General features: G+C 48.7%; 1 protein-coding gene across 3 annotated transcripts in view; it reads left to right on the top strand.

Moving 5' to 3' along the window:
- The window catches only part of TMEM229B (transmembrane protein 229B), a 44,944-nt gene that overhangs the window by 12,298 nt on the left and 7,418 nt on the right, over window positions 1-25,228 (top strand). For 2 of the 3 annotated variants that reach the window (NM_001194355.2, XM_028850402.2), the window contains 1 exon segment: window positions 17,596-17,768. The gene's annotated coding sequence lies outside the window, so the exon portion shown is untranslated. 3 annotated transcript variants of the gene reach the window in all.

Here is a 25,228-nt window from a genome sequence, read left to right as displayed (position 1 = left end):
TTTGTGTATCTTAATACATTTCAGGACCCTGTACAAGGTTTTACACACAGAAGGTATTTAATAACGTTAGTTGGTTGGCTGCTGGGAAATAAGCCCTGTGATCACTCTGCTTTGGCCTTGACTGACCTTTAGAAATCACCTTCTGGGGCCGGGCACGGTGGCTCATGCCTGTAATCCCAGCACTGTGGGAGGCCATGGTGGGCGGATCACCTGAGGTCGGGAGTTTGAGACCAGCCTGCCCAACATGGAGAAACACCGTCTCTACTAAAAGTACAAAATTAGCCAGGGCTGGTGGCGCATGGCTGTAATCCCAGCTATTCGGGAGGCTGAGGCAGGAGAATTGCTTGAACCTGGGAGGCGGGGTTGCAGTGAGCCGAGATCATGCCATTGCACTCCAGCCTGGACAACAAGAGCAAAACTCAGTCTCAGAAAAAAAAAAAAAAAAGAAGAAGAGGAAGAAGAAATCACCTTCTGGGTGATCACCAGCAAGGACTTTGCAGTTCTCTTTTCAGCACACGTTTATAACAAAAGTTTGGGTCCTATCTGTTGCATTTTTTTCTTTCTTTCTTTCTTTTTTTTTTTTTTTTTTTGAGACAGAGTCTCGCTCTGTTGTCTAGGCTGGAGTGCAATGGCACGATCTCAGCTCACTGCAACCTCCACCTCCCAGGTTCAAGTGATTCTCCTGCCTCAGCCTCCCGAGCAGCTGGGACTACAGGCGCATGCTAACACACCCAGCTAATTTTTGTATTTTTAGTAGAGATGGGGATTCTCCATGTTGGTCAGGCTGGTCTCAAACTCCCGACCTCAGGTGATCTGCCCACCTCGGCCTCCCAAAGTGCTGGGATTACAGGCATGAGCCACAGCGCCCAGCCTGTTGCCTTTTTTCTTTGGGAGACCTAACGTCATGCTGTTAAGGCCCACAGTCCTTTCTCTGCAATTTTGAAATCTGAAGCACTATAAAACCAAAAGCTTTTCTTTCACTCAAGTGACAGCAAAATCTGACTTGGTCTAACAGAGGCTCACACCACACAGTATGAATATTCATAGATGTCACCATAGAAACATGAATGTGCTTGATTAGTGGGTGCTGCCCCAGACCCTGCTGTGAGGATTATGTAATTTATGATATGTGCTCTACATTACCTTTTAAAAAATCTTTAAAATTCTGAATTCCAGGGGTTTTAGATAGGGGACTTTGGTGCTATATGACCTTCCTCAACAGAGATGCCATTGGCACTGGAGTGGGACAGGTCTTTGGGCTCTTCAAACATTACAGAACCTCACCTGGGACCCTGCCTCATTGGCCTGTCCCTAATCTCAGCCCTGGCTCCAATATAACTATAGCCTGTGGTCATGGCTTACCAACTTGATTTTTAAAAATATTATTTATCTTGGCTGGGTGCGGTAGTTCATGCTTGTAATCCCAGCACCTTGGGAGGCTGAGGTGGGAGGATCACTTGAGCCCAGGAGGTCAAGGCTGCAGTGACCTATGATCATGCCACTGCACTCCAGCCTGGCCAACAGAGCAAGACCCTGTCTCAAAAATAAATAAACGAAAATAATAAAATATCATTTATCTTTATTACTAAATATTTTGGCACTCCCTTAAATTTTGTGCCTGAGCTGAGTGCCTGTCTTGTCTCACCCTAGTTCTAGCCTGTGAGTCAATCCTTCCATTTCTCCTAACCCCACTGCCATGACTCTGGGATGAACTGGTGTGTCCTCAGGGCAGGGGGGACCTGCTGGAGGTTTGCACTTCAGTTCAAGCTAGTTGGGACCTGTTGCCCCTAGGCCAAGTTAGCTCATGCAAAGAAGCTGATTCCTAGAGGCATTTTCTTTGTTATTATTATTATTTTTTTTAACCCCCAAGTATACCTGGAGGCATTTCCTATACCTGGATGTTTCTTTGGATCCCAAATGAACATTGTTCCTCTACTTTCATCTGGAAGGTGATGCAGCTACTCATTTGAGTCAATTTGCTGATTAATTCCTATAGCTGCTTTGACTGGATGTTTTAAAACTTTAAAAAATATCCAAATGCACATGGAAAATCATAAAAGCAACACAGAAATGCACAATAATGGAATCTAAGGTGTTCTATTGTGTTTTCGATTTTGTTTTATTTTGTTTGAGACAGAGTGTCGCTCTTGTTGCCCTGATTGGAGTGCAGTGGTGAGATCTCAGCTCACCTGCAACCTCTGCCTCTCGGGTTCAAGCGATTCTCCTGCCTCAGCCTCCTGAGTAGCTAGGATTACAGGCACACACCACCACGCCCAGTTAATTTTTGTATTTTTAGTAGAGACAGGGTTTCACCTTGTTGGCCAGGCTGGTCTTGAACTCCTGACCTCGTGATTCACCCACCGTGGTCTCCCAAAGTGCTGGGATTACAGGTGTGAGCCACCGCACACGGCCTCTTGGTTTTTATTTGTTCTTTTTTAAGAGACAGGGTCTCACTCTATTGCCCAGGCTGGAGTGCAGTGGTGTGATCATAGCTCAAGGGATCCTCCCACGTGAGTAGCTGGGACTAGAGGCAGAGACACTGTACCCTTATTTACTTTTTTGATGCAGAAACTGTACAGGAGCTATGACTGAGAGTTACAAGTGTCAATGGAAGAGCCAGGCGTAAAAAGTCCTGTTTCTGGACCTTCCACTGGCCAGGAGACCACGCCCCTCCTTAATCCCCAGCCCCCAGGTGTCCTCAGATGGTGGAGGACCCATGAATCAGCTATCCCCTCAATTGAAGGGCATATATATATTTTTTTATCCTTTGTTGCTGTTTAGCAGTGATGGTCATACTTGTGGGAATTGAGGCTGCCTTTCCCACACTATTAAATAACCAGCCCTTCTCAGAGTCTGAGCCATAAGTATTTCTGACACTGCCTTTTTAACCTATTGGAGGTCTTCTGGGATCATCACTTCTCTACCCCTATTCCTGTCCATGCTTCCTCACGATATAGCATTTTCCATAAATATACTAAAGCATCCTCTTACATACTGTTTACTCATCTTCTTGTCCATTAAGGAAGATATTCCACAGACCAAGCCTGGCACCTATTTATTTGACTTCATCTAAACAATCTTTGCCTCCAGACATTGAAACATTTATGATTTCCCTGGCCTCTTCAGATAACTTGTGGTCTTCTACCTATTGTCATTACGCTGGAAAATGCTGAGATATAATGTAATTTGAATTAGTCAGGGAAATGAAATTTCCCAAAGGTGCCAACTGAATAGTTTTTTTAAGCTCCATAGGTTGACTACATTGTCCGTGTACCCAGCTGATATCAATAAAAGACCTTTAGTGGGGCACAGTGGCCACTGCCTATAATCCCAGTGCTTTGGGAGGCCGAGGCAGGAGGATCACTTGAGGCCAGGAGTTTGAGACCAGCCTGAGCAACACAGCAGGACCCCATATCTACAAAAAAATTAAGAAATTACCTGGGTGTTGTGCCATGTGCCTGTAGTCCTAGCTACTTGGGAGGCTAAGGCAGGAAGATTGCTTGAACCCAGGAGTTTGAGTTTATGGTGACCTGTGACCACATTGCTGAACTTCAGCCTGGGCAACAGAGCAAGACCTTGTTTCGAAAATTAAATAACTAATAAATCAATAAATAAAACCATTGCCTTGGCTGGGCTCAGTGGCTCCTGCCTGTAATCCCAGCACTTTGGGAGGCCAAGGTGGGTGGATCACCTGAGGTCAGGAGTTCAAGACCAGCCTGACCAACATGGTGAAACCCCGTCTCTACTAAAAATACAAAAAAAATTAATCAAGATGGTGGTGTGCACCTGTAATCCCAGCTACTCGAGAGACTGAGACAGGACAATCGCTTGAACCCAGGAGATGGAAGCTGCAGTGAGCCGAGATCGTGCCACTGCACTCCAGCCTGGGCGACAGAGGGAGACTCCGTCTTAAAAAAGAAAAACCAACAGCAACAAAACACGTTGCCTTTATTCTGGGAGATTGATCACTTGAAGCCACCTTAATTCTGCTCACTCCTTCGTCTTTCTTGGCATTGCAGTTTCCCTTGCTTTTAGGGCACATTATCTGAAATGGTAGCCCTGTCTTTTATTTAGTAAATATTTGTAAATATAAGTTTTTAAGAGTCAGTATAATGCCTCAACCATACTCTAAAGGAGAAAGAAATAAGGGAAAGTTAGTTATAATACTGTAGGGGTCAAAGCAAAGTCTCCCCTTTGCCTTCTGAAGGTTTGCTGAAAAATCAACTCACAAAACTCAGATTAATTGGAGAAAAAGCATATAAACTCTACTAATGTGTGCACGGGGAGAACCACAGAGTGATTGCCCACCCTCCATCGTGGCTCAGAAGCTTACAGAACATCTTGGCAAACCAGGTATGGGAGGGGGGCAATGAGGAATTCTGTTGATGGGTAATAAAAGATTATGAGGGAGGAACGAGTGGATCGGGAACAGACATTAACTTGTAAAGGGTCTGTTCAGGTGTGGTTTTCAGATGTGGTTACATTCTTGGTCTTACAGAGGAGAAGAAAACACAATTGTTCTCTTTGGTGGATCTGCATCTTAGGCAGATAAAGGAACTTCAGAGAACTTCATCCTCCTTTGGGAGAGTAGATGGGTGGTGGGGAGAAGGTCAGAGAGACCTTGAGGTATTGGTTTCTGAGCCCCAGCAATATATCATTATCTATTCTAACATGTGCTTGCTTGGGCACAACCATACAGAAGGCAGAAGGATGCAGTCAGATGCTTGAACCTTTGCATAGACTCACCGAGAATGTAACATCCACAAACACCCACAAGATACAGGTGTATTGTGTGAGTGACTCAAATACCAGGAGAGGTGCTGCTGGGGTTGACGTGACTTTCCAAAATGCTGAACCATTCCTGGTAAAGCTCCAAAGAACACAGAGTACAGTAACTCCTCCATTTTGCATGCTAATGGTGTTCCTAGACAACTCAGCATGTGTTAAAATCGTGCAAAACCCCGCTGTGTTTATTTTAGAAAGGGAGTTCGAATCTTGATATAGATAATTATAAATGGACGTTTTACCTCTGTGACGTCCAGTAGAACGTTCCAAAGTCATGTGGGAGAGTTCTTTCGTTGGCCGTGTGGGAATTGCATTCCAGGTGTCCACTTGTAAGTACCTGTGGCATTCCCCACCTACCATGGTGCTGGCAGAGCTGCCCTTCAGCTCTTTCTCATGCCGGCACTGGAAGGAGGGCCCAGGACTGGGATACCTGCGTTCTCGGCCTGGGCTACCGTGTCTCAGTATTTGTATGACCTTAGGTAGGTTACACTTAACTCCATGTGCCTGGGTCTCCTCTCTGTAAAAGGGATGACCACGACACACGCTTCTGGCCTAACCTCGGGACGGATGCCCACTGTGCTGCCCTCCCGCGACCCCAGACAATCCAGGGCATTCGTGTGTGCCCACAGCGTATACCCTATCCACGAGCTCTCCCTTGCTGTAATTTCTCCTTACTATTTAAACATCCTTAGGTCTCTCTTATCTTGAAAGAGAGAGATAGAGAGAAAGAAAGAAAGGCACGGTGGCTCACGCCTGTAATCCCAGCACTTTGGGAGGCCAAGGGAGGTGGATCACCTGAAGTCAGGAGTTTGAGACCAGCCTGGCCAACATGGTGAAACTCCATCTCCACCAAAAATACAAAAATTAGCCAGGCATGGTGGCAGGCACCTGTAATCCTAGCTACTTGGGAGGCTGAAGCAGGAGAATCACTTGAACCTGGGAGGCAGAGGTTGCAGTGAGCCGAGACTGTGTGCCATTGCACTCCAGCCTGGGCAACAAGAATGAAACTCTGGCTCAAAAAAAAAAAAAAAAGACAACAACAACAACAAAAAACAAAAAGAAAGAAGGAAAGAAAAAGGAAAGAAAGAGAGAGAGAGAAAGAAAGAAAGGAAAGAAAGAAAGAAAGAAAGAAAGAAAGAGAGAGAGAGAGAAAGAAAGGGGGAAGGGAAGAGAATAGGAAGAAAGGAGGGAGGCAGAGGGAGGACACCTGTCTCACCTCTGCTTCCCTTCCAGCAGCTTTTCTCTCTCCTTTTCTTCACAAACTAATTTCTCAAGAGTCATTGCACACACTATCTTAGTTAGCTCCCCTCACAGTTCTCCTCCATCTTTTCTTTCTGTAGCGATGGGGTCTCACTATATTACTCAGGCTGATTTTGAACTCCTGAACTCAAGTGATCCACCTCAGCCTCCCAAAGTGCTGGGATTACAGGTGTGTGCCACCATGCCTGGCCTAAAGGAAGCATTTTTCTTTCTTCTTAAAAAAAAAAAAAAAAATTCTAGATAGAGTCTCACTCTGTTGCCCATGATGGAGTGCAGTGGCATGATCATAGCTCACTGCAGCCACGACCTCCTGGGCTCAAGGATCCTCCCACCTCAGCCTCCCAAATTGCTTGGACCACAGGCCTGCACCACCATGCCTGGCTACGTTTTAAATTTTTTGTAGAGATGGGGTCTTGCTATGTTACCCAGGCTGGTCTCAAACTCCTGAGCTCAAGCCATCCTCTCACCTCAGCCTGCCAAAGGGCTGAGATTACAAGCGAGAGCCACCGCGCCCAACCTACACTCCTCCATCTCACATGCTCTTTAGTGTGCTGCTTAGCTTTCTCTGTCCCTGGCCAGCTTACAACTGCAGTTGATTACAGCCTCCAGCACTCTCCTGCCTCCGCTTCCCTGGGTGTCCTCCTGCCTCTCTGGCCCCTTCAAAGCACCTCGTCCTCCACCAGCCCCAGATGTCACCCCATGTACCTTCTCCACAGTGTGCTCCTCCTCTGCAGTGCTTCATCCAGGTGGGGTCCCAAACTGACTGTTCCCACATGTCCTGGAGCACCTCACACTTAGAGCACCTAAAAGGCAGCCCATTGTGGGTCCCCAGATTCGTACCTCTTCCTGTAGCTCTTCTCTTGGGTGCCATTGTGCAAGTCAGAAGTCTGAATGTTAGGCCAGGCACAGTTGCTTACACCTGTAATCCCAGCAGTTTGGGAGGCCGAGGTGGGCGGATCACTTGAGGTCATGAGTTCGAGACCAGCCTGGTCAATATGGTGAAACCCTTTTTCTACTAAAAATACAAAAAATTAGCCCCCTGGTGGGGGCTAAGATTATGAGTGTGGTGGTGCGTGCCCATAATCTTAGCTACTCAGGACGCTGAGGCAGGATAATCGCTTGAACCCGGGAGATAGAGTTTGCAGTGAGCTGAGATTCTGCCACTGCACTCACAGTCTGGGTGACAGTGTATGAGACCCTGTCTCAAAAAAAAGAAAAAAAAAATTCTGGGTGTCATCCTCGACTCCTCCCTCTCAATCTCCCTCCCAATAAATCACTCACTGAGTCCTGTCAGTCTTGGCTTCTTAATAGGCTTCGCTAATTTTTGTCATGTTTCTTTTCTTTTCTTTCTTTTTTTTTGGACAGGGTCTCGCTCTGTTGCCCAGGCTGGAGTGCAGTGGCACGATCTCAGCTTGCTGCAACCTCTGCCTCCCTGGTTCAAGCGATTGTCCTGCCTCAGCCTCCCAGGTAGCTGGGGTTGCAGGTGCACGCTACCATGCCTGGCTCTCAACCCCAGTGTCCAATAGAGATGGGGTTTTGCCATGTTGGCCGGACTGGTGTGTTGTGTTTCTTAATAGCCTTCACTAATTTGTGGTAGCTGCTTGACCCTTGTTAGCATTTAAGATTGTTAGCATTTAGGATTGTAATCCCTGATTTACTGTTTGGACTGAGTTAGAGGCCCTCAACACTGATGATATTAGGGTCCCATAAGCAATTAAAAATAAATTAATATAGTTCTAAATTATAATATAAAACACAGATAATTTATATGTGTGCTGAAGCCAAATGACTTCATTTGTATTCTCTCTCATTTTTTCTTCTTTAAAATAATTTTCTTGGTGCCCCATGGTGGCCGGTGCCCTAAGCATGTGTGTAGTGTGCAGATGGGTAATCCAGGACCATATAGAATGTCAGCTTCTTTTGGCCCTGGGCTGGGGTCTTTGACTTTGTGGTCTTTGAATGTACCTGGTGGCACAAAATAGATACTGAGTAAATGTTTAATGAATGTGTGAGTGAATGCATGAATACTGAGATGAATTTGAAATGTCTCGCTTAAGTAAAAAGCACTGTAAGAATGTAAGTTATTATTAGTTTTCTGATGTTGGATGTTACTGTAGAATTTCCAAGCTCTTATATTGCCAGTGTTTTAAAAAACAACCAGCCCTGCTGTTGTGCGTCAGCATTCATGCCCCAGCCTACATTGCATTCAGTGGTCTGGACATAAAATATGCATGTAAAGATTCCCAAATTAATAAGCTAGTGAATGTGTACAATAGCATGGTTTGTCTGAGTCCCTTTAGTCCTAAGTGGGTCTCTCTTTGTTTTGAGACAGGATATCTGCCGGCCACGTGGCTCACACCTGTAATCCCAACACTTTGGGAGGCTGAGGTGAGCAAACTGCTTGAGCTCAGGAGTTTGAGACCAGCCTGGGCAACATGGCAAAATTTCGTCTCTACCAAAAATACGAAAAATTAGCCAGGTGTAATGGAGCGTGCCTGTGGTCCCAGCTACTTGGGAGGCTGAGGTGAGAGGATCACTTGAACCTGGGTAGCAGAGGCTGCAGTGAGCAGAGATCGTGCCACTGCACTGCAGCCTGGGTGACAGAGCCAGACCCTGTCTCGAAAAAAAAAAAAAAAAAAAAAAAGGCCAGGAGCAGTGGCTCACACCTGTAATCCCAGCACTTTGGGAGGCCTAGATGGATGGATCACTTGAGCCCAGGAATTTGAGATCAGCCTGGGCAACATGACAAAACCCTGTTTCTACCAAAAATAAAAAAATTAGCCAGTCTCATAACCTGGTCTCAAAATAAATAGATACAAACTTTTTAAAAATAATATTAAGAGACAGGGTCACACTCTGTCACCCAGGCTGGAGTGCAGTGGCACCCTCTCGGCTCACTGCAGCCTTGCCCTCCTGGCCTCAAGCAATCCTCCCACCTCAGAGTCCTGAATAGCTGGGACTACAGTGGGTAAAGACTCTTTCAGCTGTCTGGCTGTGCATTATCTAACATGGCCACACACAGCTGTGACAGTGAACCTGAGGAGGAGGCTGTGCCTGTGTCTGAGGGCTTTGCTTTGGAATCAGGTGGTTGTGATGGTGCTGAGGTGTTGAAATGGGGCATCTACCCTAGAAAGCCTGCGTGAGAGCTCAGAAGGGAGGAACATGGCCTGAAGGCCTAAGTCAGGCAGTGTGACTCGGAATAGCACAGAACTTTGGGGGAAATAAAATATAAAATCCAGAAGGCTGGCCGGGCATGTTGGCTCACGCCTGTAATCCCAGTACTTTGGGAGGCCAGGGTGAGTGGATCACCTGAGGTCAGGAACTCAAGACCAGCCTGGCCAACACACAGTGAAACCCCATCTCTACTAAAAATACAAAAATTAGCTGGGCATGGTGGCAGGCACCTGTAATCCCAGCTACTGAGGAGGCTGAGGCAGAAGAATCACTTGAACCTGGGAGGCGGAGGTTACGCTGAGCCGAGATTGTGCCATTGCACTCCAGCCTGGGCAACAAGAGTGAAACTCCATCTAAAAAAAAAAAAATCTAGAAGGCTGTGGTTTAACAAATGTAACCTGACTCATTATTATGGGCTGTGGACAAAACGAGTGTGAAAACATCTCCAGGAGATACTAACTACATATGCGAATAGACTCCAAAGTTTAACCCTGTCTTCTGGCATTAGGATGGATGCCTTCTGCAGGATTGCTGATCCTGGGAGGTGGAGGGAGTAACTCAGTGGAGAAGCAAGAAAAAGGAGGGCCAAATTGGAAGAGGAAATGTTTCCAGGAGGGATTTGGCAGGCAGAAACCCCAGAGCTGGAATTTTTGTGCCCAGTGCAGACCTCTGATGACCAGTGTGGTTCTCCCTGGATTTGCCTCCATGTCTGTTTCTGGGCCCCACCCCCTGTCCTAACAAGAAGGTCCCTGATGTTTTTGCCTCCAAACTTTTTATTTAGAAATAATTTCAAACGTACAGAAAAGTTGCCAGAACAGTACAAAACACTCATATATTCTTTACCCAGATTCACCTGTGATTCACATTTTGCCCCATTTGCTTTATTTAATTTTAAAATTTTTGTGTAGAGACAAAGTCTCACTATGTTGCCCAGACTGGTCTCAAACACTTGGTTTCAAGCAGTCTTCCTGCCTCAGTCTCTCAAAGCGCTGGGATTACAGGCATGAGTCACTGCATCTGGCCACTTCTGTTTTTAAATTTGGTGCTTCTTCTGTAGCCCTGGTTCTTGTCAAATGTTGGATGAGCCTTTGTTCTGTGTTCCTCTGTTGGATCTTGAGGTCTTCAGGTCACCTCTCTGTGAACGCTGATTCTGTGCACCAGAGCCAGCCACCACTGGCTGTGGACAGGAGGGTGGGATGTACCTGCTGGGCACTGGCAAGAACTGGTCTAGGCATCCCCTACTTCTCAACCCTAGTGTCCAGAGTATAAGCATGGTGGGCAGGGGCACGGCCGACTGGCCTGGCTGCTCCAAATTCAATAACCACCAATTCAGGGCCCTTCCTGTGCCTAGATTTGCTGGCTGAAACCTTGTAGCCCCCATAGCTGCTTCTCTGATAGAGCACAGAACCCACAGGCACACTGCCTGGCTTCAAATCCTAGCCCTGCCCTTACTAGCACTGTGACCTTGAGAAAGCTGCATAACCTCTTTGGGTCTCATCTCTAAATTCTCTTCTTGCCTTTCTCAGGCTGGTTTGAGGCTGTCCTAATGAATGTAATGGGTCCTCTTATCCTTTGTCAAAAGGAATGTTAATTATTTTCAGCAGTCTAATTACGTGGCTAATGAGAGACTGACTGAGATAACATTCCCTTTAATTACTCTTGCCTAAGTGCTGTTTGAAGCCATATTTTGAGCATTAGCAAGACTGGGTGCTTTCTCAGTATATGGAGCTGTCCAGCAAGGGGCTGAGCGAAGGGCAGGGGTTGTTGGGCTTAAGGCTTATGGTGGAGGTGCTTGGTGTGGCTGGGGTCAGTGTCCAGCTGACTGCATGCTGGCCTTTCCTGTGGGCTGTTACTTAAGGAAAGGAATGGTCCCAATTGGTTCAGATGGAGAGCAGACAGCAACTGTCACAGATTCCCCAGAACAATTCTCATCCTTCAATTAAAAAAAAAAAAAAAAAAAAAACCTGATTTATTTTTAATAAATAAATAAGTTTATTACACGTGTGAGCCACTGTCCCTGGCCCTACCTTGTCAATTTCAGACTGACATCCTTATAGCTCCAAGTCCAAAAAAAAAAAAAGAAGATTCCTCTTTTGTGGTCTTTGTGGCCATTCCAACAAGAATCTCAGGATTGGCTCTGACTGGAGCATGTATCCATCCCTGAACCAATCACAGAACCAGGGGAATGTGGTGCTGTGATTGGCCAGGCTGGGGCCTGATGCTCACCCCAACAGGCAGGGTATTGACAGCATCCAAAGTACACTGACCCCCCAGTGTTGGAAATAAAGCTCAGTGTAGCAAAGTGAAACCAGCACTCAGGCAAAAAAAAGTTTTCTCAGCAAGGCAATTTACTTCTGCAGAAGGGTGCTGCCTTTGTCAGTTACAATCACAGGAGCACACTGAACAAAGGAGAGCAGGGGTTTTTATCCCTAACACAGACCCTGTTCCTGTGTCCTCCCCGTGTTGGCTGGGGTTGGACCGCACAATCTAAACTAATTCCGATAGGCTACTGTTGACATCATCAAAGGAGGCAAGGGTGGGCACTTGAAGGGAAAGACGAGTACATAGGTGATGGGACATGCTTGGGTGTGTTTGGGTGCAACAAAGATGGGGAGGGCTGATAGATGGATGGGTAAGATTACTTTCAGAATAGAACAAAGAACCAGGTACTGAAACCTTTGAAGAGAAACTGCCTAACACCAGCTACTCTGGCCTTGCTGTTTCTCAAACTTTGTCTAACTTTCTCCTACTTCAGGGTATTTTCACTAACTGTCCTCTCTGCCTGGAATGCTTTTCCCAAAGTTCTTTGCATGGCTTCTTCTCATCTTTCTGACCTATGCGCAAATGCTACCTCCTTAACATTTAAGACTCACCCTCCAGCATCTGGTTTCTTTCTTTCCCCTACCTGGCCTTCCCCATCTTCATGGCATAATATTAGAAATTATAATATGTTTGGGACTGCTTAGTTATTGCTGATCTCCCACCTGCCTGTGAGCTCCAAGGGGGCAGGACCATTGTCTTGTTCACACATGGTACAGTACCTGGCCTTCACTGGGTCTCAATAAATATTTGTTGACTACTGGAATACAACACCTTGAATAAACAAACCAGTTACCACAGGACTTTTTGTACTAAGTTCCTTGGTTGTTTAGAAATCTCTGGGTGGCTTGGTTGTACAGGCTGTGAAAAGCAGAGTCCTAGTGTCACACCATAGGAGCAGTCCAGGCTTGTCTTCTGAAAGCCCTGCTGGGCTTCTTTCTGCATCCCTGGTGAGGCAACAAAGGGGCAGGGTCCTCGTCGCTTCTTAACGTGCAGTGTGGTGGAGTAACCTCCAGGACACCCTCAGGACATGGGCAGTAATGGGGAGAACCCAGATAAAATCCTGGTCACTTTGCCAGTGAGTCTGTGAGGCCACTGCCTCTTTTTTCTGGCTGACAGGAGAGGGCTTCCTGGTCTTACGTGCAGAGTATTCTAGGGCCTCTCAGCCACTGCCTGATGGGATCTGCATAGGGGATTATTGATGAAGGCAAGGTGAGGCAGCTCTTTACAGTAACACATGCCTCGCTCTGGGACGGCGGCCAGGCAGCTAATTAGAGAGCCCAGCAGCTGTCCAGCCTTTCAGGCAGCGAGCAGCAGCTACTGAGTGCCGGAGGTGGGAATGGGAGGAAAGGGACATGGGACCAGAGACCACCCTCCAAGGTGGTGGAGTTGGGTGGTCAGGGTTTGCTCAGAGGGGGATTTTGAGAGGGGCATGTGAGATAGAGTGGGCTATACAGGGAGAAGGAACGGGGAGAGGAGAGGGACAAGACAGGTGGTCTCCAAGTGAGACAGAAGAGATGTCAGGCAGACAATGCAGCTTCCAAGCTCAGAGCAAGGGGCACAGAGGGGAAGGACAGGGCCCGGTGGGGTTGGGGCCTGGCTCCCATCTCCACACACCTTCCCCATGCCAGGCAGGCCCCCATGGCCTGGGCCTCTCCTTGCTTCCCAGGGGAGCTGGACAGACACAGGCTTTCCCCTCAGGGGATCTGGAATACTGATTGCTTTTGTAGTTGAGCTTGGCCCCTCCTCGGTGTAGGAAGTTACCAGATCCATTTGTGCTCAGGGCTTTTCTTACTCTAGGATAAGTAAAAGTGGCTGTTCTGAGTCATGTGGGAAGAACTGGGGGCTTTGAGTAACCAGAGGGTTCCCCAGTGGGCCTTTAGGCATCTTCTCTACTTTGTGGGCACCTGGGTCAGAGTGTGGTGTAATAAGAAATGTATTCGGTCTTTGTCCCAGGTCCTGGTCATAGAGCTCCTAAAACCCTTGACATTTCCTGAGTGAAAGGAATGCCTTTTGTTATTCATAATAAGCACCTTTGATAACACCTGAGTTTGTGCTAATGAAGTTACTGGGGAAGTGGTGGGGTGGTGGAGGGGCTATACAGCCTCAGGATGGAGCCAGTCACCAGAAAGACCAAATGCTTAGAGGATTGAGGATTAGAACATTTGACCCCACCATCCAACCTCCAAGAAAGGTGTGGGAGGGTGGAGATCAAGCTACATAAAAACTCCTGAACAAGATTTGATAGGTTTCTGGGTGGCTGAACATGTGGCTGTGCTGGTGGATGGCCGCCAATACATCACCCTATCCATGTCTGCATCTGGCTGTTCATCTGCACCCTTTATAATAAATCAGTAAAGGTAAGTGTTTCCCCGCGTTCTGTGAGCCATCCTAGCAAATTAATAGAACCCACGGAGGGGGTCAACCTGGTTTGTAGCCAATTGGTCAGAAGTGTAGGTGATGATTTACTGTGTGTGACTGGCCTCTGAAGTGGGGGCAATCTTGTGGGACTGAGCCCTCAAAATGTGGGGTCCACTGCTATCTCGGGATAGACAGCATCAAAGTTTAAATGAACTGCAGGAGACCCAGCTGGTGTCCGCTGGAGAACTGTTTGGGGTGGGGGACCCCCTCCATGCCCACCCCATATCTGGTCATAGAAGTGTTCTGCTTTGAGTGTGAGAGCAGAAGGAAAAACACTTTTTTTGCTTTATAGGGAGATTTGGGGAGGGTTAAGGAAAAGGAGAGTGGGGGTAAGAAAACAGAGGTAGTGTTTGCCTGCATACTTTCTGTCTCCAGTGTTAGGTTCCAGGCCAAGGAGATGATGAGGGGCCAGGGAGAGAGATCTGGTTTTTAGGTTCCGGTCAGAGAAGCAGAGACTCAATCCTGCAAGTCCAGCTTACCTTAAATAGTTATAGGAAAGGAGAGAAAATGATGCAAAGGGAATTTCCTGCCAGTAGCCTCTTTGGGAAGTGAATCCTACGTGCATGAAAACTGATGTGGGTTTTGAGAGTGCCAGCACATTGTAGAAATAACAGAACAGGAGTTGTTATTCTCTGACCTGAACCTGCGCTTGGCCCCTTGCCCATGTAGGAGCCTGCAGTATCTCCCCTGATGCCTGGGACAGTCTGTTCCTGCCCCAGTCTTCCTTGCGTGATGTTGGACATGTCTTCTGCGTTGTGCAAACCTAGACTGCCCACTCTGCCTCTCTTCATTCTCTGGTGGTGCAATGACTCCTGGAGATGGGAGAAAGGAAAGTGAGCACCCTCCTTGCTTCCTTCACCTGCAGAGACAGCCTTGCCTGTGGTAAACTGACATGTATGGCGCTTTGTGGGAGACAACCCATCTGTGATGGTGACCCAGAAATTAGAGAAAAACACAAGACATTGCTATGTTTGATTAGTAACACTAGATGTTTCAGTTGCCCAAGAATTTAGATGTAGCTGGGCCCTTCTTCACCTTGCCTGTCCATCCATCCAGTAGAAATTTTATGATCTCAAGGAATTCATAGTGTGGTGGGGGAAATAGACACAAAGAAATAATTTTAAGATGGGACGACATGTTTCAGTTGAAGGATGGTCAGATCCCCCTGGGAACATCAGTGATGGAATGACCTGGAGGCTGTGGGATGGCATCGCAAAGGAGTGAGGAGGGAGCAGGGTCTGGAAGAAGGAGTCAGAATGGTGGCTGCAGAGGAGGGCAGGAGAGATGACAGGGCTTGAAACAGGCCGGTGGTCTCTGCTTCTTCATGCTCCCAGCAGTGTCTCAGGCATATTTACGAGAAGCTGCATGGACAAACTCAGCTGTAAGTTTGCAAAATAAGCAGCTTATTTGGAACGGACTAAGTAGATTACACGGACTTGAAGACCCTTGCGTGCAGACATGTGCCTTAAGGATGAGATTTGGGTGGGAAGCAGTTCCAAGGCACGTCGTATGGGGACAGGGTGATTCTGGAGGCTGAGGACTGGGATTTGAATCAAATGTTTGGATATGGCCAAATCTCTTACTGTTCTGAACCCTTTGTGTTTTCATTTCTAAAATAGAGGTGACCATTTCTGCCCTCCTTGCCCCACAGGAGCCTGAGAAAATCATGAGAGAGGATCTAAGTTCCATCCATATGTTAGTTCCTATAAAGGCTCATCATTCATTCATATGCTCCAAGAACCTCTGGTTCAGGTACTGCAGTCCTCAAAGGAGCCTCATGTCCTCTGTCCCCTGGGACCTACTCTTGGGGGATAGGGAGTGTCAGTGAGGCCTAGGGACAGCTTATGCACTTGGAGGAAGAGGTGTGACCCCTGCAGCACCATCATCTCTTCCTCCCTGCAACTAAGTTTTTCCTGGGGAAAAAGCCTGCCAATCAGGAAGCGGGAGGTGTCTGGTGGGACGCTGCCCCGAAAAGGAGTCTGTTCTGAGTGCTGGGGCTTCATGTGCCAGGGCTGCACCCCAGCAGGCAGTGGGCTTCCAGAGCTGGCTGCAGCAACCCTCAGGCTGTGCCGGCAGGATGTGGTCTTTGGTTTCTGTTTCTGTTTTAGTTCTGACTTGTGCCGTGGATGTGGCTGAGGGCCTAGGGTAGGGGAAGTCGCCACAGGTGGGATTGAACTCTCCAGGCACATGGTCCTTGTGGTGCTGGTGGAGAGGGAGTCCCAGAGGGTTCGGACATGCCCCGTTAAAGCCTTTTCCTCAAGGTGATAGGTACGTGCCAAGGTGACCCCGTCCGCCATCCGGCAGGCTGGGAAAAGTGGGAAAGATGGACAGGTTGGGGAGGGTTGGAGGGTCCTGTTTGTGAAGGAGCTGGGGGGTCGGGGGAAGGCAAGGCTGAGTACAGCAGCCCACTGTGATGCTCTCAGTGCAGAGGCCCCGAGGGGAGACCTAGGGGAGGCACCCCCCAAAACCACACCATACAGTGAGTTTCAGGTCCCCCATTCCTGCGCTTTCACTTCTCCTCGGCTGCCTGGCTGCCTCACAGGTTGTCAGCTTGAGCAAGGGCCCAAGTGGCGTCTACTCAGAGAGCCTGGAGGTCAGAGGGGAGGGAGGAAGGTGGACATGGGCATCAGCACAGGCCAGCGCCTCTGGTCCATCCTGCCTGGTCATCCACGGGGGAGTGCCAGCTCCCACCCCTAGCCACGTACTGTTCTCAACTTCTGAGCGGCTGGGCTGTCCCAGAGGGCCATGCTGGGCCTGAGTGCTGTCCTTGGGCATATGCAGATGGTGCTTTATCCAGGGGGTTTTCAGGGAAGCTTTAGCACTTTCATATTAAAACAAAAAATGTTGGAATCTCCATTAAATAGTCAAGTCTTAGGGATAGTATTAAAAATGTGTACATGGCTGGCCAGGCACAGTGGCTCATGCCTATAATCCTAGCACTTTGGGAGACTGAGGTGGGAGAGTTGGCCAAGAGTTTGAGACCAGCCTGGTCAACATAGCAAGACCTGTCTCTATTTGATTTTTTTTTTTAAGTACATGGCAAAGGGCATTATAAAGTAAGATTTGTATTAGCTTGTAGCCGGCTACTGATGTTCATAGGAAGGGCCTCAACCAAAATAATAAAATGAGATGAATAAATATTGGAGAGGTAGAATTGTACATAGAAAGATTTAGCACACATTTTGTTTTTCTGCATGTGCGGTTGTTCTCTGCTTTCAAAATGCTGAAACAGATGTCCTACATTGTCTGCCTTCCATGAGGTTCTGACCGCCCTTGAGAACAGATGTACCCACTACAGGGTGAAGGTGAGAATGTAATTTGAAGCTGAATGAGGATGTAACTGGATTCTAAAATTATAGCTCCTCTCAGATTCACAAGTGTGCACACATTCAGGCAAGAAGCCCTAAGTCCTAACCCCCGACATGTGGATTGTCCAGGACCATCCCAGACTCTTGTGGCTGGATTAATCAGACCTGAGCAAACTGGATGCAGAGAGGAGGGGGCAGGAGAGGGCCTTGGTGGCCAAGGTGGGGATGAGTGTCTGGTGCTGACCCCAGAGCCCAGGTCCTTGCAGTGTTTGCCTTGGATCTGCTGGGGGCAGTCTGAGCTGATAAAGGCCTCCTCTTTTATTCCCAGGGACACATGGAAGCTGCCAGCCCCCCAGCCAAGGATCACCTGAGTCCTAGGGCTGATGCTTGCCTACGTTGCTGAGAATGGCACTGAGGCCCAGCCAACAAAGGTTATCCTGGGACACTCCTGGACAAAGATCCTGATGTCTGTTGTGAGCTGCACACTCAAGGGTGTGATAAGTGAGTATGTTACAAGCACCCAGGGGATCACCAGCCCAGTGATCCTGCCTGCTCAGCACCTCATCAGCATGGGCACAAGTCTGGAGGTTCTAGTTCTGAGTCTGTTCCCCATCCAAGGTCCTGTCACAGGGCTGCAGTTCTGCAATGGGAGGGGAATGTCAAGCAATATTGGGCCATCACATGCTGGAGCCGTCTTATGGCCACATGGCCTCTAAAAGCCAGGCCAGACCCAGTGTGTTAGTTTGTTTTCATGCTGCTGATAAAGACATACCTAAGGCTGGAAAATTTATATAGAAAAAGAGGGTTAATTCCAAGTGTCTGGGGAAGCCTGAGAATCATGGTGGAAGGCAAGGGGGAGCAAGTCACATCTTACATGGATGATGGCACGCAAAGAGAGAGAGCTTGTGCAGGGAAACTCCCTCTTATAGAACCATCAGATTGGCCTGTAATCCCAGCACTTTGAGAGGCCAAGGTGGGCAGATCACAAGGTCAAGAGATTGAGACCATCCTGGCCAACATGGTGAAACCCCATCTCTACTAAAAATACAAAAATTAGCTGGGCGTGGTGGCATGCACCTGTGGTCCCAGCTACTCGGGAGGCTGAGGCAGGAGAATGGCTTGAACCTGGGAGGCGGAGGTTGCAGTGAGCCGAGATCATGCCATTGCACCCCAGCCTGGCAACAGAGCAAGACTACAAAACGAAAACCCATCAGATCTCATGAGACTTATTCACTATCACGAGAACAGCATGAGAAAGACCTGGCCCCATGATTCAATTACCTCCCACCCAGTTCCTCCCACAACATGTGGGAATTCAAGATGAGATTTGGGGTGGGGACACAGCCAAACCATATCTTTCAGATTTGCTGGCGTGAGTGAAGTGAGCACCCACACCTGGGAAACAGCATCTACTTTGGCCGTCAGGCTTCAGATCTGTGCAGTGAGGACCGTGCATCACCTGGGACTGGACTCTGCCCAGAAGCCATGAGCAACCCATGTGGTGCTGGTCTAGGAGGCCTGGAGTAGGGCATCCAGGGCCCTGGGAGGTGGGGAGATTTGTGAGCCTTAGTTGCCATAAGAGTGACCACCAGGGGATCTGGAGAAGCAGGTCCTCTTGTTTTTGCCACATGTCAGCAGCAGCATCTCCTCCTCAGCAAGACAAGCTCGAGGTAGGGCGAGAGGCTCCTAACTGCACAGCCCTGCCTGTCCTTACAGGCCTTTCTTTCCAGCCTCAGCCCCTGGCTTTTCCTTAATTATGATGCCTTAAAAAATGACAATTGGCTGCTTTCCCAACCCCCAGAGGCCTGTCTGGCCTGAAGGCTGTTATGTCTATGCAGGGCCTGTAGCCTGGTGGGATCAGAGACCTGCAGGAAGGAAGTTCCCCAGAAGGCATGGCAGGCAGAGCTGGGCTTTTGCAATCTTGAAGAGACAAGCTTTTTTAGGAGTTCCTAGGCTGGTCCATGGGAGCCCAGAGCTTCAGATTCCATGCAGGAATTTGCAGGGAGTAGAAAAGGAGTAATCAGGTCTTTCTCCACTTTAGGTAGATCTTGACTCTCCTAGTTGAGAGTTTATAATTCAGGGCCAGAATCTGTTTTCCACTCAGCCTGGGCTTGCAAAGTCAGTTTGACTGGAGTGTTTTTTAGGAAGTGTGTTCTTGAGTTGATTTGTAGCCAGGGTGGTGTGAGCAAGCCTAGACTGTAGAAGTGGGGTTGGAGGTAGAGAGATGGCCATGGATGCCTCTGTGGGAGCGTGATGACTCAGATGGGAGACACATCTCCCCACAGCAATTTATACCATCAGCCTTAAGGCTGTTGTACCATTTGGTTCAGTGATTCCCCTTCTGGAATTATCCATTAAGAAATCTTATTAGGAAATATTACCAGAGAAGAAAAGTACTAAATTCTTCCATTACAGGCATTAAAGGTAATTCTCGTTATATCATCTGCAGTAGTAGAATGGGAAACAGTTGTTTCCTTTGGACATCTAGGTTAAGTAAATTACAGTTTTCCACTTGCTGGAATATTACACAGCCATTATAATCACGAGCACAGAGGCTATATAACAACTTGGAAAAATAGTTATGACAAGTAAAAATGGCAGGTTGCAGAATAAGTATATTATGGTGACTTGTAAAATACACACATAGGAAAATATTGCAAAGGAGAAATGATAATCTCTGTTAGCCTGGAATTATGAATGCTTTTTCTTTATTAGAAATGAGGTCTCACTATGTTGCCCAGGCTGGTCTCAAACTCCTGGGCTCAAGCAGTCCTCCCGCCTCAGCCTCCCAAAATGCTGGGATTACAGGTGTGAGCCACCATGCCTGGCCTATGAATGCTTTCTCTATGATGCATGGATTGGCTTTTTAAAAAATAAAATTGAATCTGGATTACTACACAACATACCATTAATAGTGACTTTCTCTAAGATGTGTGATTACAGGGAACTTTTGCTTTCTATGTCATTCTGTAATGTTTAAATTTCAGCACATGTTGCTTTAATCAGAAAAAAATTAAATGCGAGAATTAAACATTTTATAAGGCTATATTTCTCAAGAAAGGAGGGAAGAGAGACTGAGGCAGCTAGTGTTTATACTTGCCCTCATCAGTGTTTAAGGGCCTGGGCCTTTTTGGGCCCATTCATCCATCCGTTCATTCCACAAGTATTACTAGGTATTATTGCCAGGCACCACTCTAGGCACTGATTACACAGCAGTGAACACGACAGTGCCCCTGCCCTCATGAAGCTTTCATTCTAGTTGAGGAGAGACAGACCATAAATAAGAAGCAACATATCAGAAAGTGAAAGTGCTATGTAGAAAATAAAGTGGAATGATGTGAGTGACAGAGAGGCTATTTTGGACTGGGGAATCAAAAGTCCCTGAGATGTGACAGCTGAGCTGAGATCTGAATGGTAACAGCAAGGCAGCCACATACAGGTCTGGGATGTCAGCCTGCCGGCTCCCCCGTGCAGGGCGCCCTTTGCTTCCTGAGCCCCAGGGACCTCTGTGCCAGAACTGACTCCATCCCCTAAGCCCACTCACCCTGCCCTGCCTCCTGCTGGGGTTTGCTTGGGATCTGAGCCCCCCTAAAATCCTCTGTGTTTGGACCGTTGCTCCTGACATGCTGACTGTTGCTCCTCTGGGCAGCTGGCCCTGCTCTTAGCTGGTGAGATGCTCTTAGTGAGCAGGGCTCTGAAAGCCAGCTCCCCTTCCCCTTCCCCATCACCTGTTCACTTGGAGGGGTAGTTCTCCACGGCAGGGCTGGGCCATCTGAGACTCCCAGGAGCACTGGGGTGGGCTGGCAGTCAGGGGGCCTCTGGGTTGTGTGTCCTGGTGAGGGGCCTTTGAGTGGCGCATGCCTTGAGGCCTGAGGGTTGGTTACTGTCACGGTCCTGTGACTGTCAGCTTTGACCCTAGAGGGCCTCTGTGTGGATCCTGAGGAACAGGCTGGGAGCCGTTAGGAGCTCTGACGCTCAGTTGGGATGTTTGTTAATGATCTACCTGGAAATTCACAGCCTTCTCCTTACTTCCTGTTGTCTCTCCACATACCATCCCAGCCTTCCAGAAGCAGGAACTCAGAAAATGGTGGTGCCCTCAGAGGAGCCTGTAGTCAGCCTCGGGGGCAGTGCAGTGTGCTGATTAGGAGCAAAGACTCTGGAGCCCGATTTGTGGGGTTTGAATCCCAGACTTGCCTTTTATAGTTATTAGAATGTAGGCTCAGCCAGGCGTGGTGGCTCATGCCTATAATCCCAGCAGTTTGGGAGGCCCAGGCAGGCAGATCACTTGAGGTCAGGAGTTGGAGACCAGCCTGGTCAACGTGGTGAAGCCCCATCTCTACTAAAAATACAAAAAACTAGCCGGGCGAGGTGGCGGGCGCCTGTAGTCCCAGCTACTCGGGAGGCTGAGGCAGGAGAATGGCGTAAACCCGGGAGGCGGAGCTTGCAGTGAGCCGAGATCCGGCCACTGCACTCCAGCCTGGGTGACAGCGCGAGACTCCGTCTCAAAAAAAAAAAAAAAAAAAATACAAAAATTAGCTGGGTGTGGGGGCACTCCCTGTAGTCCCAGCTACTCGGGAGGCCGAGGCATGAGAATCGCTTGAACCGGGGTGACAGAGGTTGCAGTGAGCCAAGTTCATGCCACTGCACTCCAGCCTGGGTAACAGAGTGAGACTCCATCTAAAAAAAAAATGTAGTCTCTTTCTGCCTCACTTTCCCCATCTGTAAAATGGGCTTGAGGATTTTTTTCAGTTAATACATGGAAATACTTAGAAGAGTACCTGGTTATTATTATCACTGTGACTTGGGAGGTGGAGGGAGGACTTTGTCAAGGCCTGCAGTATCACTGATCCCAGGGGCTTTCCTGGGTGGGTGCCCACAGCAAGAGGGTGGAAATCTGCGGCATATGCACCAGCCAGTGGCTACAGGAGTTTCCCTCCACTTGCTTCCCTTCTGGCCCTGAGCAAGCCCTGCTTTCCTCCCTGCTAACTTGATGACCACAGGGGAAGTTCAGGGAAGTTTCTGCCCTTTCCTCATTGAAGCCACTCACCTTCAGTACAGAGCCACCCAGGGGTTCCTGAAGCTGTCCCCCACTGCCTTGCCCTCAGGGGCCTCCTAGAAGGGCTGTGGGTCTCCCCAGAACATGGAACTGTAGTGATGGGCATCCCTGGGGCTAGGGAGTGAAGCTTGGGAAGTGAGTGGGGTGAAAACGGAAGGCCTTCTCAGGCCGGTTGCATGGAAGGGGAATCCCGATTTTCTGGCCAGATGCTTCTCTGGACAAAATTCCCAGAGTCATTGTGTTGTGGCACCTTAGGCCCCTGAAACAAGATGGGAGTTTTTGACAAAACCAAGGGCAGTTATTCCATCTGGTTTTGCCTTCAGCCTGTCTTAGACTTTTATGGCAGCCTCTTTACCCCTCTGAACTGCTGGCCGTGTCCCCTGCCACCCTGTGGAACAGCAGGCTTGGAGAGCAGCCAGTGAGATGCTCTTAGTGAGCAGGCTCTGAAAGCCAGCTCCCCTTCTTCTTCCCCATCACCTGTTCCCTTGGAGGGGTAGTTCCCAGCCCTCACAAGTCACCTTGAGTCCTGGCCCTTCGCTGGGACTCTGTTTGCCCAGGCCCTTTCATCAGGTATGAGGACTCTTGGATTTGAGTGTTGTTCAGTCAAACCCTGCTTGTGAAGCTGTCCTTTGCTCTCCAAACACTGTCCTCCTGCATTCAACCTTGCTCACACTCTCCTCCACTTCAATCGACTCTGAATTTCTGTTCCTGGGCTGTCCTATCTTCATGTCACAGGTCTCAGGACAGTTTTGTTTGTCACCAGGAGAAAGAAGCCAAGGTCCCCTGAGCTGCCAGTTCTTCCTGCTACAGGCTTTACCAGGGCTCTGATCCCAGGGCTGAGCAAGAAGCTAGTGGAAAGGGCCCAGGGGTACAGTGAGTCAGGTGGTTGGAGGCCAGGGCAGGGAATAGGGGCCTGTCTAGGCCCTGTATGGGGTGGGTGAGCCTGTCCTAGTTCAAAGTTAAGCACAGCTCCTGTGCTAATTAGAAATGGGTTTGGAGGGTGGGGTTCTGAAAACGCATCCAAGTCAACGCCCAGCCTCTAATATTATCATCTCCCCCACCACACTGGGAGCTGCCACCTCAGCCAATGACACTGTCTCCTATTCCTTTGTCTTCAACCCCATCTTCTGCCCTGACCCAGGTCTTTCATTTCCCCCACTGGTCTTGCATGGACCAGCTATGTTCTCCTAGCTCCACCCTCGGACACTGTCTGACATTGCTGTGGTGTGCTTCCCCTCCATCTACTACCCATGGCTTCCTGCTGCCCAGAAACAGAATCTGGGCTTGGGGCACACCCTGTTTCTCTCTCCCCCATCTTGCTTCTTCATTGTTCTTTTCTTTTCTTTCTTTCTTTCTTTTTTTCTTTCTTTCTTTCCTTCCTTCCTTCCTTCCTTCCTTCCTTCCTTCCTTCCTTCCTTCCTTCCTTCCTTCCTTCTTTCTTTCTTTCTTTCTTTCTTTCTTTCTTTCTTTCTTTCTTTCTTTCTTTCTTTCTTTCTTTCTTTTTCTTTCTTTTCTTTAAGAGACAGAGTCTTGCTCATTGTCCATGCTGGAGTGCAGTGGCACAATCATAGCCCACTGTAGCCTCGAACTCTTGAACTCAGTGGATCCTCCTGCCTTAGCATCTGGGGTCTACAGGCACACCACATCAAACCAGGCTACTTTTTTTCCTTTTGTAGAGATGGTGATCTCGCTACGTTATCCAGGCTGGTCTCAAACTCCTGGCCTCAAGCTATTCTCCCACCTCAGCCTCCAAAAGTGCTGGGACTACAGACATGAACTCCATTCTCTCTTCTGTTCAGCAACTTGCTGTCTCTCACCCTAGGTTTCTCTGTCCCTTTGACAGCTACCCCTTTCATCTTGCTTCTGCTCCCAGGGTTTTGAGATCTAACTCTCCCAAGTTATCTGCTGGGGATGGGGAAGAGACTGGACCCTCCCATCTGTTACAGCTGGGAAACCGTTCTGGACCATCCCAGAGAGATCAGAGGCAAGAAGAGCAAGGTTTAAAGTCAGCCTCAAGGCCCAGGATCTGGCCCAAGTGATGAGGTCCATGCAGTCATGTCAGGCTGCTGCAGGAGAGCCCCTGTGAGGTTCCCCTTCCCTCAGCCCGTGTCCTGGGGGCTGGGAGTGCCAGGGGCATCCGTGCAGGTCCTGGGGCCTAAGTCGGGGTAGGAGGTCCAGAGGTCTCCACATCCCTGTGCTGTGCCATCTGTCTCAGGCCCTCAGTCCTCCTCAGTGTGTTTGCCTGGAGCGTGGATCTGTTCTCTCCTGCCTGGGGGTGGGAGGTATAGGATAAAATGAGGGGGTGAGAGGCTGTGCCCCTTTCATTCTACCATCTTTTCAAGCCTGCCCCTCGGGCTGGCTCTGACACCCTTCCTCTTCCATTCATCCCTCAGTAGCCACAAGGCAGCTGGAGGCTCACCTTCACTCTCCTGGGATGTCTGTGGGAGTTTTGTTTTCCTGAAGGCCATATGTGGGGTTATTATTGCCACCGGATTTCTTGGCTCACTAGCTTGGTGCTCAGGGTTGCAATGAAGACTTAACCTGCTTGACAGGAAGGGCTGCCTGGAGGCTGCCGAGAGCAGGGGCACAGTGACCCTGCATCGGGTAGGAGGTGGCGTAAAAGCAGGAGGGGGATGTCCAGAAGCCTGGCTCTGTGCCAGAAATGACAGCTGCCCTTTCTGGAGCCTTAGCTGTATTTTAAGTAGAGTATATGTACTAGTTCATTCATCCTCACAACAGCCTTCTGTGGTTATTACTTCCATTATCCTCACTTGACCTACAAGGACCCTGAGGCACAGGGTAGTTGGGTAGCGTCCATTAGGTCCCACAGGTGGAAAGCATCAGCCAGGATTCCAACTCAGGCAGTTAGGATCATCTGGGGCCCCTGAGCTTGACCAGCTGGCCA

Source organism: Macaca mulatta, chromosome 7, assembly GCF_049350105.2.
Source record: "Macaca mulatta isolate MMU2019108-1 chromosome 7, T2T-MMU8v2.0, whole genome shotgun sequence".
Classification (NCBI taxonomy): Eukaryota; Metazoa; Chordata; class Mammalia; order Primates; family Cercopithecidae; genus Macaca; species Macaca mulatta.
The sequence above is the reverse complement of the archived record's forward strand: the minus strand, read 5'-3'. Positions and strand labels throughout refer to the sequence as shown.